Source organism: Heterodontus francisci, chromosome 32 (assembly GCF_036365525.1).
Source record: "Heterodontus francisci isolate sHetFra1 chromosome 32, sHetFra1.hap1, whole genome shotgun sequence".
In the NCBI taxonomy this organism is placed as follows: domain Eukaryota; kingdom Metazoa; phylum Chordata; class Chondrichthyes; order Heterodontiformes; family Heterodontidae; genus Heterodontus; species Heterodontus francisci.
In genome coordinates this window covers 54,797,375-54,811,062 of record NC_090402.1, presented here as the reverse complement: position 1 = coordinate 54,811,062, position 13,688 = coordinate 54,797,375, and positions in this window count along the sequence as shown.

Genomic DNA, 13,688 nt, shown 5'->3' with positions numbered 1-13,688 from the left:
ATTGGGCTCTGTGGTGCCTGTTTTTGAGCTCTACGAGGCCCTGTAAGCATTGTAAATTGCATTCTCAGTACCTGTGCATAATTCCAATGCGAAGTGCAGCAGACGCCATCTGCATTAAACAATTAGCATGTGTGAACCTATTGATATCAATAAGCATGCAAGGCTAATTTGCTGCCAGTGCTGATGTTTTCGAACAGCATGCCTTAACCTATGCCCTATTTTAACCTTAATGTAAAAGCAAAATACTGCAGATGCTGGAAATCTGAAATAAAAACAAGAAATGCTGGAAATACTCAGCAGGTCTGGCAGCATCTGTGGAGAGAGAAGCTGAGTTAACATTTCAGGTCAGTGACCCTTCTTCAGAACTAGCAAAGGTAAGAAATGTATTAGGTTTTGAGCAAATAAAGTGGGGGTGGGGCAGTGGTAACAAAAGGGAAGGTGTTGATAGGACAGAGGGTCACAGAGAATAACTGACAATAAGGTTATGGAGCAAAGGCAAAGAGTGTGTTAATGGTTTGCTGAAAGACAAAGTGTTAATGCAGAGAGGGTGTTAATTGACAGAAAAATGAACAGCCCTGGCCCAAAGCACAAACATGAAAAAACAGTGGGCAGGCACATGGTAAGAAAAATGAATGATGAAACAAACTAAAATAAAAATAAGATAACAAAATGGGAGCTGGGGGGGGAAGCAGCGAGAGCAGGAGCTGGAATAAAGCAGTGGGAGCTGGGAAAAGCAGTGGGAGCTGGGATAAAGCAGAGAGAGTGGGAGCTGGGATAAAGCAGAGAGAGTGGGAGCTGGGATAAAGCAGAGAGAGTGGGAGCTGGGAGAAAGCAGTGGGAGCTGGGATAAAGCAGTGGGAGCTGGGATAAAGCAGAGTGGGAGCTGGGATAAAGCAGTGGGAGCTGGGATAAAGCAGAGAGAGTGGGAGCTGGGATAAAGCAGTGGGAGCTGGGATAAAGCAGAGAGGGTGGGAGCTGGGATAAAGCAGAGAGAGTGGGAGCTGGGATAAAGCAGTGGGAGCTGGGATAAAGCAGTGGGAGCTGGGATAAAGCTGCCAGACATTCTGAAGTGGGAGGGTGAACAGTCAGAGGTCGTGGTTCACATTCGTACCAACGACATAGGTAGAAAGAGGGATGAGGTCCTGCAACAAGAATTTAGGGAGGTAGGTGGCAGATTAAAAAGCAGGACTTCAAAGGTTGTAATCTCTGGATTACTCCCGGTGCCACATGCTAAGGAGAATAGGAATAGGAGGATAGAGCAGATGAATGCGCAGCTGAGGAGGTGGTGCAGAAGGGAGGGCTTTAGTTTCCTGGATCATTGGGTCTGTTTCTGCAAAGGTGGGACCTTTACAAGTTGGATGGGTTGCACCTGAACCGGAACGGGACCAACATCCTTGCTGGGAGGTTTGCTAGTGCTGTTGGGGGGCGGTGGTGGTTTGAACTAGATTTAGATTTAGAACATTACAGCGCAGTACAGGCCCTTCGGCCCTCGATGTTGCGCCGCCCTGTGAAACCATCTGACCTACACTATTCCATTTTCATCCATGTGTCTATCCAATGTCCACTTAAATGCCCTTAAAGTTGGCGAATCTACTACTGCTGCAGGCAGGGCGTTCCACGCCCTTACTACTCTCTGAGTAAAGAAACTACCTCTCACATCTGTCCGATATCTATCACCCCTCAACTTGAAGCTATGTCCCCTCGTGTTTGCCATCACCATCCGAGGAAAAAGACGCTCACTATCCACCCTATCTAACCCTCTGATTATCTTATATGTCTCTATTAAGTCACCTCTCCTCCTCCTTCTCTCCAACGAAAACAACCTCAAGTCCCTCAGCCTTTCCTCGTAAGACCTTCCCTCCATACCAGGCAACATCCTAGTAAATCTCCTCTGCACCCTTTCCATAGCTTCCACATCCTTCCTATAATGCGGTGACCAGAACTGCACGCAATACTCCAGGTGCGGTCTCACCAGAGTTTTGTACAGCTGCAGCATGACATCGTGGCTCCGAAACTCGACCCCCCTACTAATAAAAGCTAACACACCATATGCCTTCTTAACAGCCCTATTAACCTGGTTAGCAACCTTCAGGGATTTATGCACCTGGACACCAAGATCTCTCTGTTCATCTACAGTACCAAGAATCCTCCCATTAGCCCAGTACTCTGCATTCCTGTTACTCCTTCCAAAGTGAATCACCTCACACTTTTCCGCATTAAACTCCATTTGCCATCTCTCAGCCCAGCTCTGCAGCCTATCTATGTCTCTCTGTACCCGACAACATCCTTCGGCACTATCCACAACTCCACCGACCTTAGTGTCATCTGCAAATTTACTAACCCACCCTTCTACACCCTCTTCCAGGTCATTTATAAAAATGACAAACAGCAGTGGCCCCAAAACAGATCCTTGCGGTACACCACTAGTAACTAAACTCCAGGATGAACATTTGCCATCAACCACCACCCTCTGTCTTCTTTCAGCTAGCCAATTTCTGATCCAAAGCTCTAAATCACCTTCAACCCCATACTTGCGTATTTTCTGCAATAGCCTACCGTGGGGAACCTTATCAAACGCCTTACTGAAATCCATATACACCACATCCACTGCTTTACCCTCATCCACCTGTTTGGTCACCTTCTCGAAAAACTCAATAAGGTTTGTGAGGCACGACCTACCCGTCACAAAACCGTGCTGACTATCTCTAATGTACTTATTCTTTTCAAGATGATTATAAATCCTGTCTCTTATAAACTTTTCCAACATTTTACCCACAACCGAAGTAAGGCTCACAGGTCTATAATTACCAGGGCTGTCTCTACTCCCCTTCTTGAACAAGGGGACAACATTTTCTATCCTCCAGTCTTCCGGCACTATTCCTGTCGACAATGACGACATAAAGATCAAGGACAAAGGCTCTGCAATCTCCTCCCTAGCTTCCCAGAGAATCCTAGGATAAATCCCATCTGGCCCAGGGGACTTATCTATTTTCACACTTTCCAAAATTGCTAACACCTCCTCCTTGTGAACCTCAATCCCATCTAGCCTCGTAGCCTGAATCTCAGTATTCTCAACAACATTTTCTTTCTCTACTGTAAATACTGACGCAAAATATTCATTTAACACTTCCCCTATCTCCTCTGATTCCACACACAACTTCCCACTACTATCCTTGATTGGCCCTAATCTAACTCTAGTCATTCTTTTATTCCTGATATACCTATAGTAAGCCTTAGGGTTTTCCCTGATCCGATCCACCAATGGCTTCTCGTGTCCTCTCCTTGCTCTTCTTAGCTCTCCCTTTAGATCCTTCCTGGCTAGCTTGTAACTCTCAAGCGCCCTAACTGAGCCTTCACGTCTCATCCTAACAAAAGCCTTCTTCTTCCTCTTGACAAGCGCTTCAACTTCTTTAGTAAACCACGGCTCCCTCGCACGACAACTTCCTCCCTGCCTCACAGGTACATACTTATCAAGGACACGCAGTAGCTGCTCCTTGAATAAGCTCCACATTTCGATTGTTCCCATCCCCTGCAGTTTCCTTCCCCATCCTACGCATCCTAAATCTTGCCTAATCGCATCATAATTTCCTTTCCCCCAGTTATAATTCTTGCCCTGCGGTATATACCTGTCCCTGCCCATCGCTAAGGTAAACCTAACCGAATTGTGATCACTATCACCAAAGTGCTCACCTACATCTAAATCTAACACCTGGCCGGGTTCATTTCCCAGTACCAAATCCAATGTGGCATCGCCCCTGGTTGGCCTGTCTACATACTGTGTCAGAAAACCCTCCTGCACACACTGGACAAAAACAGACCCATCTAAAGTACTCGAACTATAGTACTTCCAGTCGATATTTGGAAAGTTAAAGTCCCCCATAACAACTACCCTGTTACTCTCACCCCTGTCGAGAATCATCTTCGCTATCCTTTCCTCTACATCTCTGGAACTATTCGGAGGTCTATAAAAGACTCCCAACAGGGTAACCTCACCTCTCCTGTTTCTAACCTCAGCCCATACTACCTCAGTAGCCGAGTCCTCAAACTAATTTGGAAGGGGGATGGGATACAGGGTGGAGGTACAGTAGGGGTTGATGCACAGTCAAATATAGAAGAGAAACTGAGTCAGTCTGGAAGGCAGAGCAAATATAGACCTGTTAAGGCACAAGTGAAAAATGAAAGGCTGGATTGCATCTATTTTAATGCAAGGAGTCTTACTAGTAAGGCAGATGAATTGAGGGCGATGATTAGCACATGGGAATATGATATTATTGCTATCACAGAGACATGGTTGAGGGAGGGACAGGACTGGCAGCTCAATATTCCAGGGTATAGAATCTTCAGGCGTGACAGGGGAGGGTGTAAAAGAGGAGGTGGCATTGCACTGTTGATCAAGGAGTCAATTACTGCAGTAAGGAGGGATGATATCTTAGAAGGTTCCTCAAATTAGGCCATATGGGTAGAACTTAAAAACAAAAAGGGGACAATCACTTGGCTGGGAGTGTACTACAGGCCTCCAAACAGTCAGGGAGAGATAGAGGAGCAGATATGTAGGCAAATCTCAGAGAGCTATAAAAATAATAGGGTAATAATAGTAGGGGATTTCAACTTCCCCAGTATCAACTGGGATAGTCTTAGTGCAAAAGGCTTAAAGGGGGCAGAATTCTTAAAATGCATACAGGAGAACTTTTTGAGCCAGTATGTAGAATGTCCTACAAGAGAAGGGGCAGTACTGGTCCTAATCCGAGGGAATGAAGCCGGACAAGTGGTAGAAGTGTCAGTGGGGGAGCATTTCGGGGAAAGTTACCATAACTCTGTAAGATTTAAGGTAATTATGGAAAAGGACAAAGATGGACCGGAAATAAAGGTACTGAATTGGGGGAAGGCCGATTTCAATATGATAAAACAGGATCTGGCCAAAGTGGACTGGGAGCAGCTACTTGTAGGAAAGTCTACATCAGACCAGTGTGAGTCATTCAAAGAGGAAATAGTGAGAGTTCAGAACCAACATGTTCCTGTTAAGGTGAAGGGTAGGACCAATAAGTCCAGGGAACCCTGGATGTCAAGGGATATAGAGGATTGGATCAGGAAAAAAAAGGAGGCTTATGGCAGACTCAGAACGCTGAAAACAACAGAGGCCCTAGAGGAGTGTAGAAAGTGTAGGGGGTACTTAAAAAAGTAATTAGGAGAGCGAAGGGGGGAGATGATAAAACATTGGTGGGCAGGATAAAGGAAATCCTAAGGTGTTTTATAAGTATATTAATGGAAAGAGGATAACCAGGGAAAGAGTAGGGCCCATTAAGAACCAAAGTAGCAATCTGTGTGTGGAGCCGGAGGACATAGGCGACGTTTTAAATGATTGCTTTTCATCTGTGTTCACTATGGAGAAGGACGATGTAGGTGTAGATCTCAGGGAGGGGGATTGTGATATACTTTAACAAATTAGCATTGAAAGGGAGGAAGTATTAGCTGTTTTAGTGGGCTTAAAAGTGGATAAATCCCCAGGCCCAGATGAGATGTATCCCAGGCTGTTATGTGAGGCAAGGGAGGAGATAGCAGGGGCTCTGACACAAATTTTCAAATCCTCTCTGGCCACAGGAGAGGTACCAGAGGACTGGGGGACAGTGAATGTGGTACCATTATTCAAGAAGGGTAGCAGGGATAAACCATGTAATTACAAGGTGGTGAGTCTAACATCAGTGGTTGGGAAATGATTGGAAAAATCTCTGAGGGACAGGATTAATCTCCACTTGGAGAGGCAGGGATTAATCAGGGATAGTCAGCATGGCTTTGTCTGGGAGAATGTGTCTAACTAACTTGATTGAATTTTTCGAGGCGGTAACTGATGTGTAGATGAGGGTAAAGCAGTTGATGTAATCTACATGGACTTCAGTAAAGCTTTTGATAAGGTCCCGCATGGGAGATTGGTTAAGAAGGTAAGAGCCCCCGGGATCCAGGACAATTTGGCAAATTGGATCCAAAATTGGCTTAGTGGCAGGAGGCAGAGGCTAATGGTCGAGGGTTGTTTTTGCAATTGGAAGCCTGTGACCAGTGGTGTACCACAGGGATCAGTGCTGGGACCCTTGCTGTTTGTAGTGTACATTAATGATTTAGACGTGAATATAGGAGGTATGATCAGTAAGTTCACAGATGACATGAAAATTGGTGGTGTCGTAAATAGTGAGGAGGAAAGCCTTAAATTACAGGATGATATTGATGGGCTGGTAAGATGGGCGGAGCAGTGGCAAATGGAATATAATCCTGAGAAGTGTGAGGAGATGCATTTTGGGAGGACTAACAAGGCAAGGGAATATACAATGGATGGTAGGATCCTAGGGAGTACAGAGGGTCAGAGGGACCTTGGTGTACTTGTCCATAGGTCACTGATGGCAGCAGCACAGGTAGATAAGGTGGTTAGGAAGGCATTTGGGATACTTGCCTTTATTAGCCAAGGATTGGAATATAAGAGCAGGGAGGTTATGATGGAGCTGTATAAAATTCTAGTTAGGCCACAGCTGGAGTACTGTGTACAGTTCTGGTCACCACACAATAGGCAGAATGTGATTGCACTGGAGAGGGTGCAGAGGAGATTCACCAGGATGTTGCCTGGGCTGGAGCATTTCAGCTATGAAGAGAGACTGAAAAGGCTCGGTTGTTTTCCTTAGAACAGAGAAGGCTGAGGGTGGACATGATTGAGGTATACAAAATTATGAGGGGCATTCAGAGGATAGATAGGAAGAGATTTTTTTCCCTTAGTGGAGGGGTCAATAACCAGAGGATATATATTTAAGGTAAGGGGCAGGAGGTTTAGAGGGGTTTTGATGGAAAAAAAATTCGCCCAGAGGGTGGTTGGAATCTGGAACACACTGCCTGAAGGTGGTAGATTGAACAATACCGGAACCCTCACAACATTTAAGAAGTATTTAGATGAGCACTTGAAATGCCATAGCATACAAGGCTACAGGCCAAGTGCTGGAAAATGGGATTAGAATTTGTAGGTGCTTGATGGCTGGCACAGAGACGATGGGCCAAAGGACCTGTTTTTGTGCTGTATAACTCTATGACACTATGAGTAAAGCAGTGGGAGCTGGGATAAAGCAGTGGGAGTGGGAGCTTGGATAAAGCAGTGGGAGCTGTGATAAAGCAGTGGGAGTGGGAGCTGGGATAAAGCAGTGGGAGCTGGGATAAAGCAGTGGGAGCTGGGATAAAGCAGTGGCAGCGGGAGCTGGGATAAAGCAGTGGAAGCTGGGATAAAGCAATGGGAGCTGGGATAAAGCAGTGGGAGTGGGAGCCAGGATAAGCAGTGGGAGCTGGAATAAAGCAGTGAGAATGGGAGCTGGGATAAAGCAGTGGAAGCTGGGATAAAGCAGTGGGAGCTGGGATAAAGCAGTGGCAGCGGGAGCTGGCATAAAGCAGTGGAAGCTGGGATAAAGCAGTGGGAGCTGGGATAAAGCAGTGGGAGTGGGAGCCAGGATAAGCAGTGGGAGCTGGGATAAAGCAGTGAGAATGGGAGCTGGGATAAAGCAGTGGAAGCTGGGATAAAGCAGTGGGGGTGGGGAGCTGGGATAAAGCAGTGGGAGCTGGGATAAAGCAGTGAGAATGGGAGCTGGGATAAAGCAGTGGAAGCTGGGATAAAGCAGTGGGAGCTGGGATAAAGCAGTGGCAGCGGGAGCTGGCATAAAGCAGTGGAAGCTGGGATAAAGCAGTGGGAGCTGGGATAAAGCAGTGAGAATGGGAGCTGGGATAAAGCAGTGGAAGCTGGGATAAAGCAGTGGGAGTGGGAGCTGGGATAAAGCAGTGGGAGCTGGGATAAAGCAGTGAGAATGGGAGCTGGGATAAAGCAGTGGAAGCTGGGATAAAGCAGTGGGAGCTGGGATAAAGCAGTGGCAGCGGGAGCTGGCATAAAGCAGTGGAAGCTGGGATAAAGCAGTGGGAGCTGGGATAAAGCAGTGGGAGTGGGAGCCAGGATAAGCAGTGGGAGCTGGGATAAAGCAGTGAGAATGGGAGCTGGGATAAAGCAGTGGAAGCTGGGATAAAGCAGTGGGGGTGGGGAGCTGGGATAAAGCAGTGGGAGCTGGGATAAAGCAGTGGGAGCTGGGATAAAGCAGTGGCAGTGGGAGCTGGGATAAAGCAGTGGGAGCTGGGATAAAGCAGTGGGAGCTGGGATAAAGCAGCGTGAATGGGAGCCAGGATAAAGCAGCGGGAGCTGGGATAAAGCAGTGGGAGCTGGGATAAAGCAGCGTGAATGGGAGCCAGGATAAAGCAGCGGGAGCTGGGATAAAGCAGCGGGAGCTGGGATAAAGCAGCGGGAGCTGGGATAAAGCTGTGAGAGCTGGGATAAAGCAGTGGGAGCTGGGATAAAGCAGTGGGAGCTGGGATAAAGCTGTGAGAGCTGGGATAAAGCAGTGGGAGCTGGGATAAAGCAGTGGAAGCTGGGATAAAGCAGTGGGAGCTGGGATAAAGCAGTGGCAGCGGGAGCTGGGATAAAGCAGTGGAAGCTGGGATAAAGCAATGGGAGCTGGGATAAAGCAGTGGGAGTGGGAGCCAGGATAAGCAGTGGGAGCTGGGATAAAGCAGTGAGAATGGGAGCTGGGATAAAGCAGTGGAAGCTGGGATAAAGCAGTGGGAGTGGGAGCTGGGATACAGCAGTGGGAGCTGGGATAAAGCAGTGAGAATGGGAGCTGGGATAAAGCAGTGGAAGCTGGGATAAAGCAGTGGGAGCTGGGATAAAGCAGTGGCAGCGGGAGCTGGGATAAAGCAGTGGAAGCTGGGATAAAGCAGTGGGAGCTGGGATAAAGCAGTGGGAGTGGGAGCCAGGATAAGCAGTGGGAGCTGGGATAAAGCAGTGAGAATGGGAGCTGGGATAAAGCAGTGGAAGCTGGGATAAAGCAGTGGGGGTGGGGAGCTGGGATAAAGCAGTGGGAGCTGGGATAAAGCAGTGGGAGCTGGGATAAAGCAGTGGCAGTGGGAGCTGGGATAAAGCAGTGGGAGCTGGGATAAAGCAGTGGGAGCTGGGATAAAGCAGCGTGAATGGGAGCCAGGATAAAGCAGCGGGAGCTGGGATAAAGCAGTGGGAGCTGGGATAAAGCAGCGTGAATGGGAGCCAGGATAAAGCAGCGGGAGCTGGGATAAAGCAGCGGGAGCTGGGATAAAGCAGCGGGAGCTGGGATAAAGCAGTGGGAGCTGGGATAAAGCAGTGGGAGCTGGGATAAAGCAGTGGGAGCTGGGATAAAGCTGTGAGAGCTGGGATAAAGCAGTGGGAGCTGGGATAAAGCAGTGGGAGCTGGGATAAAGCTGTGAGAGCTGGGATAGAGCAGTGGGAGCTGGGATAAAGCAGTGGGAGCTGGGATAAAGCAGTGGGATCTGGGATAAAGCAGTGGGAGCTGGGATAAAGCTGTGAGAGCTGGGATAAAGCAGTGGGAGCTGGGATAAAGCTGTGAGAGCTGGGATAAAGCAGTGGGAGCTGGGATAAAGCAGTGGGAGCTGGGATAAAGCAGTGAGAGCTGGGATTAAGGAGCAGGAGCTGGGATTAAGCAGTGGAGCTGGGATTAAGGAGCAGGAGCTGGGATTAAGCAGTGGGAGCTGGGATAAAGCAGTGGGAGCTGGGATAAAGCAGTGGGAGCTGGGATTAAGGAGCAGGAGCTGGGATTAAGCAGTGGGAGCTGGGATTAAGGAGCAGGAGCTGGGATTAAGCAGTGGGAGCTGGGATAAAGCAGTGGGAGCTGGGATAAAGCAGTGGGAGCTGGGATAAAGCAGTGGGAGCTGGGATAAAGCAGTGAGAGCTGGGATAAAGCAGTGGGAGCTGGGATAAAGCAGTGAGAGCTGGGATAAAGCAGTGGGAGCTGGGATTAAGGAGAAGGAGCTGGGATAAAGCAGTGGGAGCTGGGATTAAGGAGCAGGAGCTGCATCGTTGAATTCAAAATCAAGAAAAAAAATTAAGGAACAACATTTAGGTGATTGGTTGGTGAGTATTACTATTTTGTTTTCTCTCTAAGCTGAGGAAGTGGGTTTAACTCAGCTGAGAAACTATATATCAATAACTTAAACTAAATAAATTGATTATTTAATAAAGCTAAAATAAGCAACTGAATCCTAACATTAAGTAATTAAATAAATAAAACAAGGTTAGATAGATATGTCAAGATAGGGTGTGTGCCATTATTGCAACATGTGGGAGTTTATGGAGATCAGCAAGATCAAAAGTAAACAAATCTGTGTTAAATATCTGTGACTCGAGGAACTTTGGCTCAGAGCTGCTGAGCTGGAGTCCAAACTGCAGACATTGCAGGGCATCAGGGAAGGGGAGAGTTACCTGGGCACTTTGTTCCAGTAGAGGGTCACACTCCTAAAGTTCAGTAAACCTTGAGAGTTGGTCAGTGGTCAGGAACAGGAGGCTGTGACTGCGAGTCACCAGGTCTGGCGATCCAGGATGTAATGATGGAGAAGCCTCGTGAGGGGAAATCTAAAGAAAAAGACAAGTCGATAGAGCTTTGTAGTGATTTTGGTAAAGTCAAGCAGAGTGGGATCGGAAGGGACAGAGAGAGTAATGGTAATAGTGCATCAGCAAATAAGGTCCAAGCAGGGAATAATGGTAAAAAAAAAATTAAATTAAAGGCTCTTTATCTGAATGCACATAGTATTCATAATAAGGTAGGTAACTAGTGGCACAAATAGAAATAAATGGGCTTGATCTAATAGCCATTACGAGACATGGTGCATTGTGACCAAAGTTGGGAATAAAATATTCCAGGGTACTTGATATTTTGAAAAGGAAGAGGGGTAGCCCTGCTAATAAAAGATGTCACAAGGACAGTAGTGAGTGCTTGGAAGATCAGGAAGTGGAATCAGTATGGGTGGAGATGAGGAATAACGAGAGTCAGAAAACACTGGTAGGAGTAGTTTGTGAGCTCTCTAACAGTAGTTATACTGTTGGACAGAGCGTTAATCAAGAAATAATAGGAGCTTGTAACAAAGGTAATGCAGTAATCATGGGGGACTTTAATCTTCATACAGATTGGACAAATTAGATGGGCAAGGGAAGTCTGGAGAAAGTGTTCAGAGAATGCAATCAAGACAGTTTCCGAGAAGAATACATCACGAAACCAACATGGGAAGAGGCTATTTTAATTCCCGTTTTGTGTAATGAGAGAGGTCATCTCACCGTAAAGGATCAAATGGGGCAGAGTGATCATAATATGAATGGCAGAACAGGCTCGAGCGGCTGGATGGCCTATTCCTGCTTTAACTTCTTATGTTCTAATGCTCATATGCAGCTGTTAAGATGACTCTTTGGTGCATCCAACAAGTGCAAAAGAGCTCATGAATTTCTTTGTCACTAAGATTGAGGCCATATGATCGGCTACCTCTCCCACTTCCCTCTCTTCCCCTAGCCCACAGAGTCAAACTTCCTCCAAGGCTCCCCCCTGCCTTCGCCTGAACTTACATCTTTGTCTAGTTTCTCTCCTATTTCCTCTCATATCCTTTTGTCCATGATACCCATCCCCTGCTCTCCTGACCCTATTCCCACTAAACTACTGGCCACCCAACTTCCCCTCTTGGTCCCCATGTTAGCTACTGTTGTTAACAGTTCACTCTCTTCAGCTGTTGTATCTCTCTCCTTCAAATATGCCATTATCACCCCTCTCCTCAAAAAGCTAACCCTTGACCCCTCCGTCCTTGCAAATTACCCTTCTCTCCAACCACCTTCTCCTCTCCAAAGTCCTTGAATGTGTTGTCGTCTCCCAAGTCCATGCCCATCTTTCATGGAACTCCATGTTTGAATCACTCCGATCAGGTTTCTGCCCTACCACAGTAGCAAAACTCTTAACCAAGTCACACATGACAACTTTCCCTCCTCATCCTTCTCGATCTGAGTGCAGCTTTTGACACAGTTGACCACACCATCCTCCTCCAACGCCTCTCCACTATCGTCCAGCTGGGTGGGACTGCTCTCACCTGGTTCCATTCTTATCTATCTAATCATAGCCAGAGAATCACTTGCAATGGCATCTCTTCCTGCTCCTGTACTGTTACCTCTAGTGTTGCCCAAGGATCTATTCTTGGCTCCCTCCTATTTCTCATCTACATGCTGCCCCTCGGCGACATCATCCAAAAACATCACATCAATTTTTACATGTATGCTGATGACACCCAGCTCTACCTCACCACCACCTCTCTCGACCTCTGCACTGTCTCTATATTAATCACACTGCTTGTCTAATATCCAATACTGGAAGATCAGAAATTTCCTCTTACTAAAAATTGGGAAGACTAAAGCCATTTTCTTCAGTTCCTTTCACAAACTGAGCCACTGACTCCATCCCTCTCCCTGGAAACCAGACAGTTCACAAGTTGGTGTCCTATTTGACCCCGAGATGAACTTCAAACACGTACCTCCTCCATCACTAAGATCACCCATTTGCACCTCTAACATTGCCCGACTTCACCCCACCTCAGCTCAGCTGCTGCTGAAACTCTCATCCATGACTTTGTGGTCTCCAGACTTGACGATTACAACACACTCCTGGTCAGCCTCCCATATTCGACCCTCCGTAAACTTGAAGTCATCCAAAGTTCTGCTGCTCGTGCCTTTACTCACACCAAGTCCAGTTCAGCTATCACCTCACTGACCTACATTGGCTCCCAGTCAAGCAAAGCATTAATTTTAAAATTCTCGTCCTTGTTTCAAATCACTCCATGCTCTCAGCCCTCCCTATCTCTGTAATCACCCCCAGCCATACAAGCCTCTGAGATAGCAGCACTCCTCTAATTCTGACCTCATGAGCATCTCCGAGTTTAATCGCTCCACTATTGGTGGCCATATTTTCAGCAGCCTGGGCCCCAAGCTCTGGAACTTCCTGCCTTAACCTTTCCATCTCTCTTTCCTCCTTTAAGATGCTCCTTGAAACCTACCAAGCTTTTGGCCATCTGACCTAATATCTCCTTATGTGGCTTGGTGTCAAATTTTGTTTTATAATGCTCCTGTGAAGCACCTTGGAGCATCTTACTGTGTTAAAGTTGCTGTTGTTGTTGACTCCTTTCAGGCTGCTGCTGGAGACATTACTGTATATACTGCTGGAAACGTCACATTTTTGAGACCAATTATCGGGGCTAAAATTTGGGGGATGGACTTTTACACAAGCCATATTTTCAAACTTTTATCAACAAAATAATAGCCACCATGGAGACAGACATAATTAGTGTAAACTCATTTATTTAAACAGAAGTCTTATACAATTTCTATTACAGTAAATGGAACAACCTAATAACATGAACTAGTTAGAATTGAATGTGCATTCGAATTCATCAAAATCACTCTCTCATCATCTGCAGCTCCAGCTAATTCTTCCCAATCACCTGCTTGAATGGGGGCATCATCATCAACAGCAGTTATGCCATCATCTTCATCATTCCATCCTCTGTACCATCCTTCTTGAAGGATTTCTCGACAGTGTCAGTTTTGAGTTCATTCCAATCATACACAACCCATTCACACCAAGCTGCAGTGTTGGAGCCCGCAGGCTGCTTCGCTGGGGGAATGTTTTCTCTCCCTGTAGCATCCAGTTGCTCCATTTATATCTGAGGCTGTCTTTGAAGAACTTGTTGACACTGTTACGACTGAGGTAGGAGGAGTGCACTGTTAATTCAGTCCCACTTCTCCACAGGTCACAACATGTAAATACATTTTC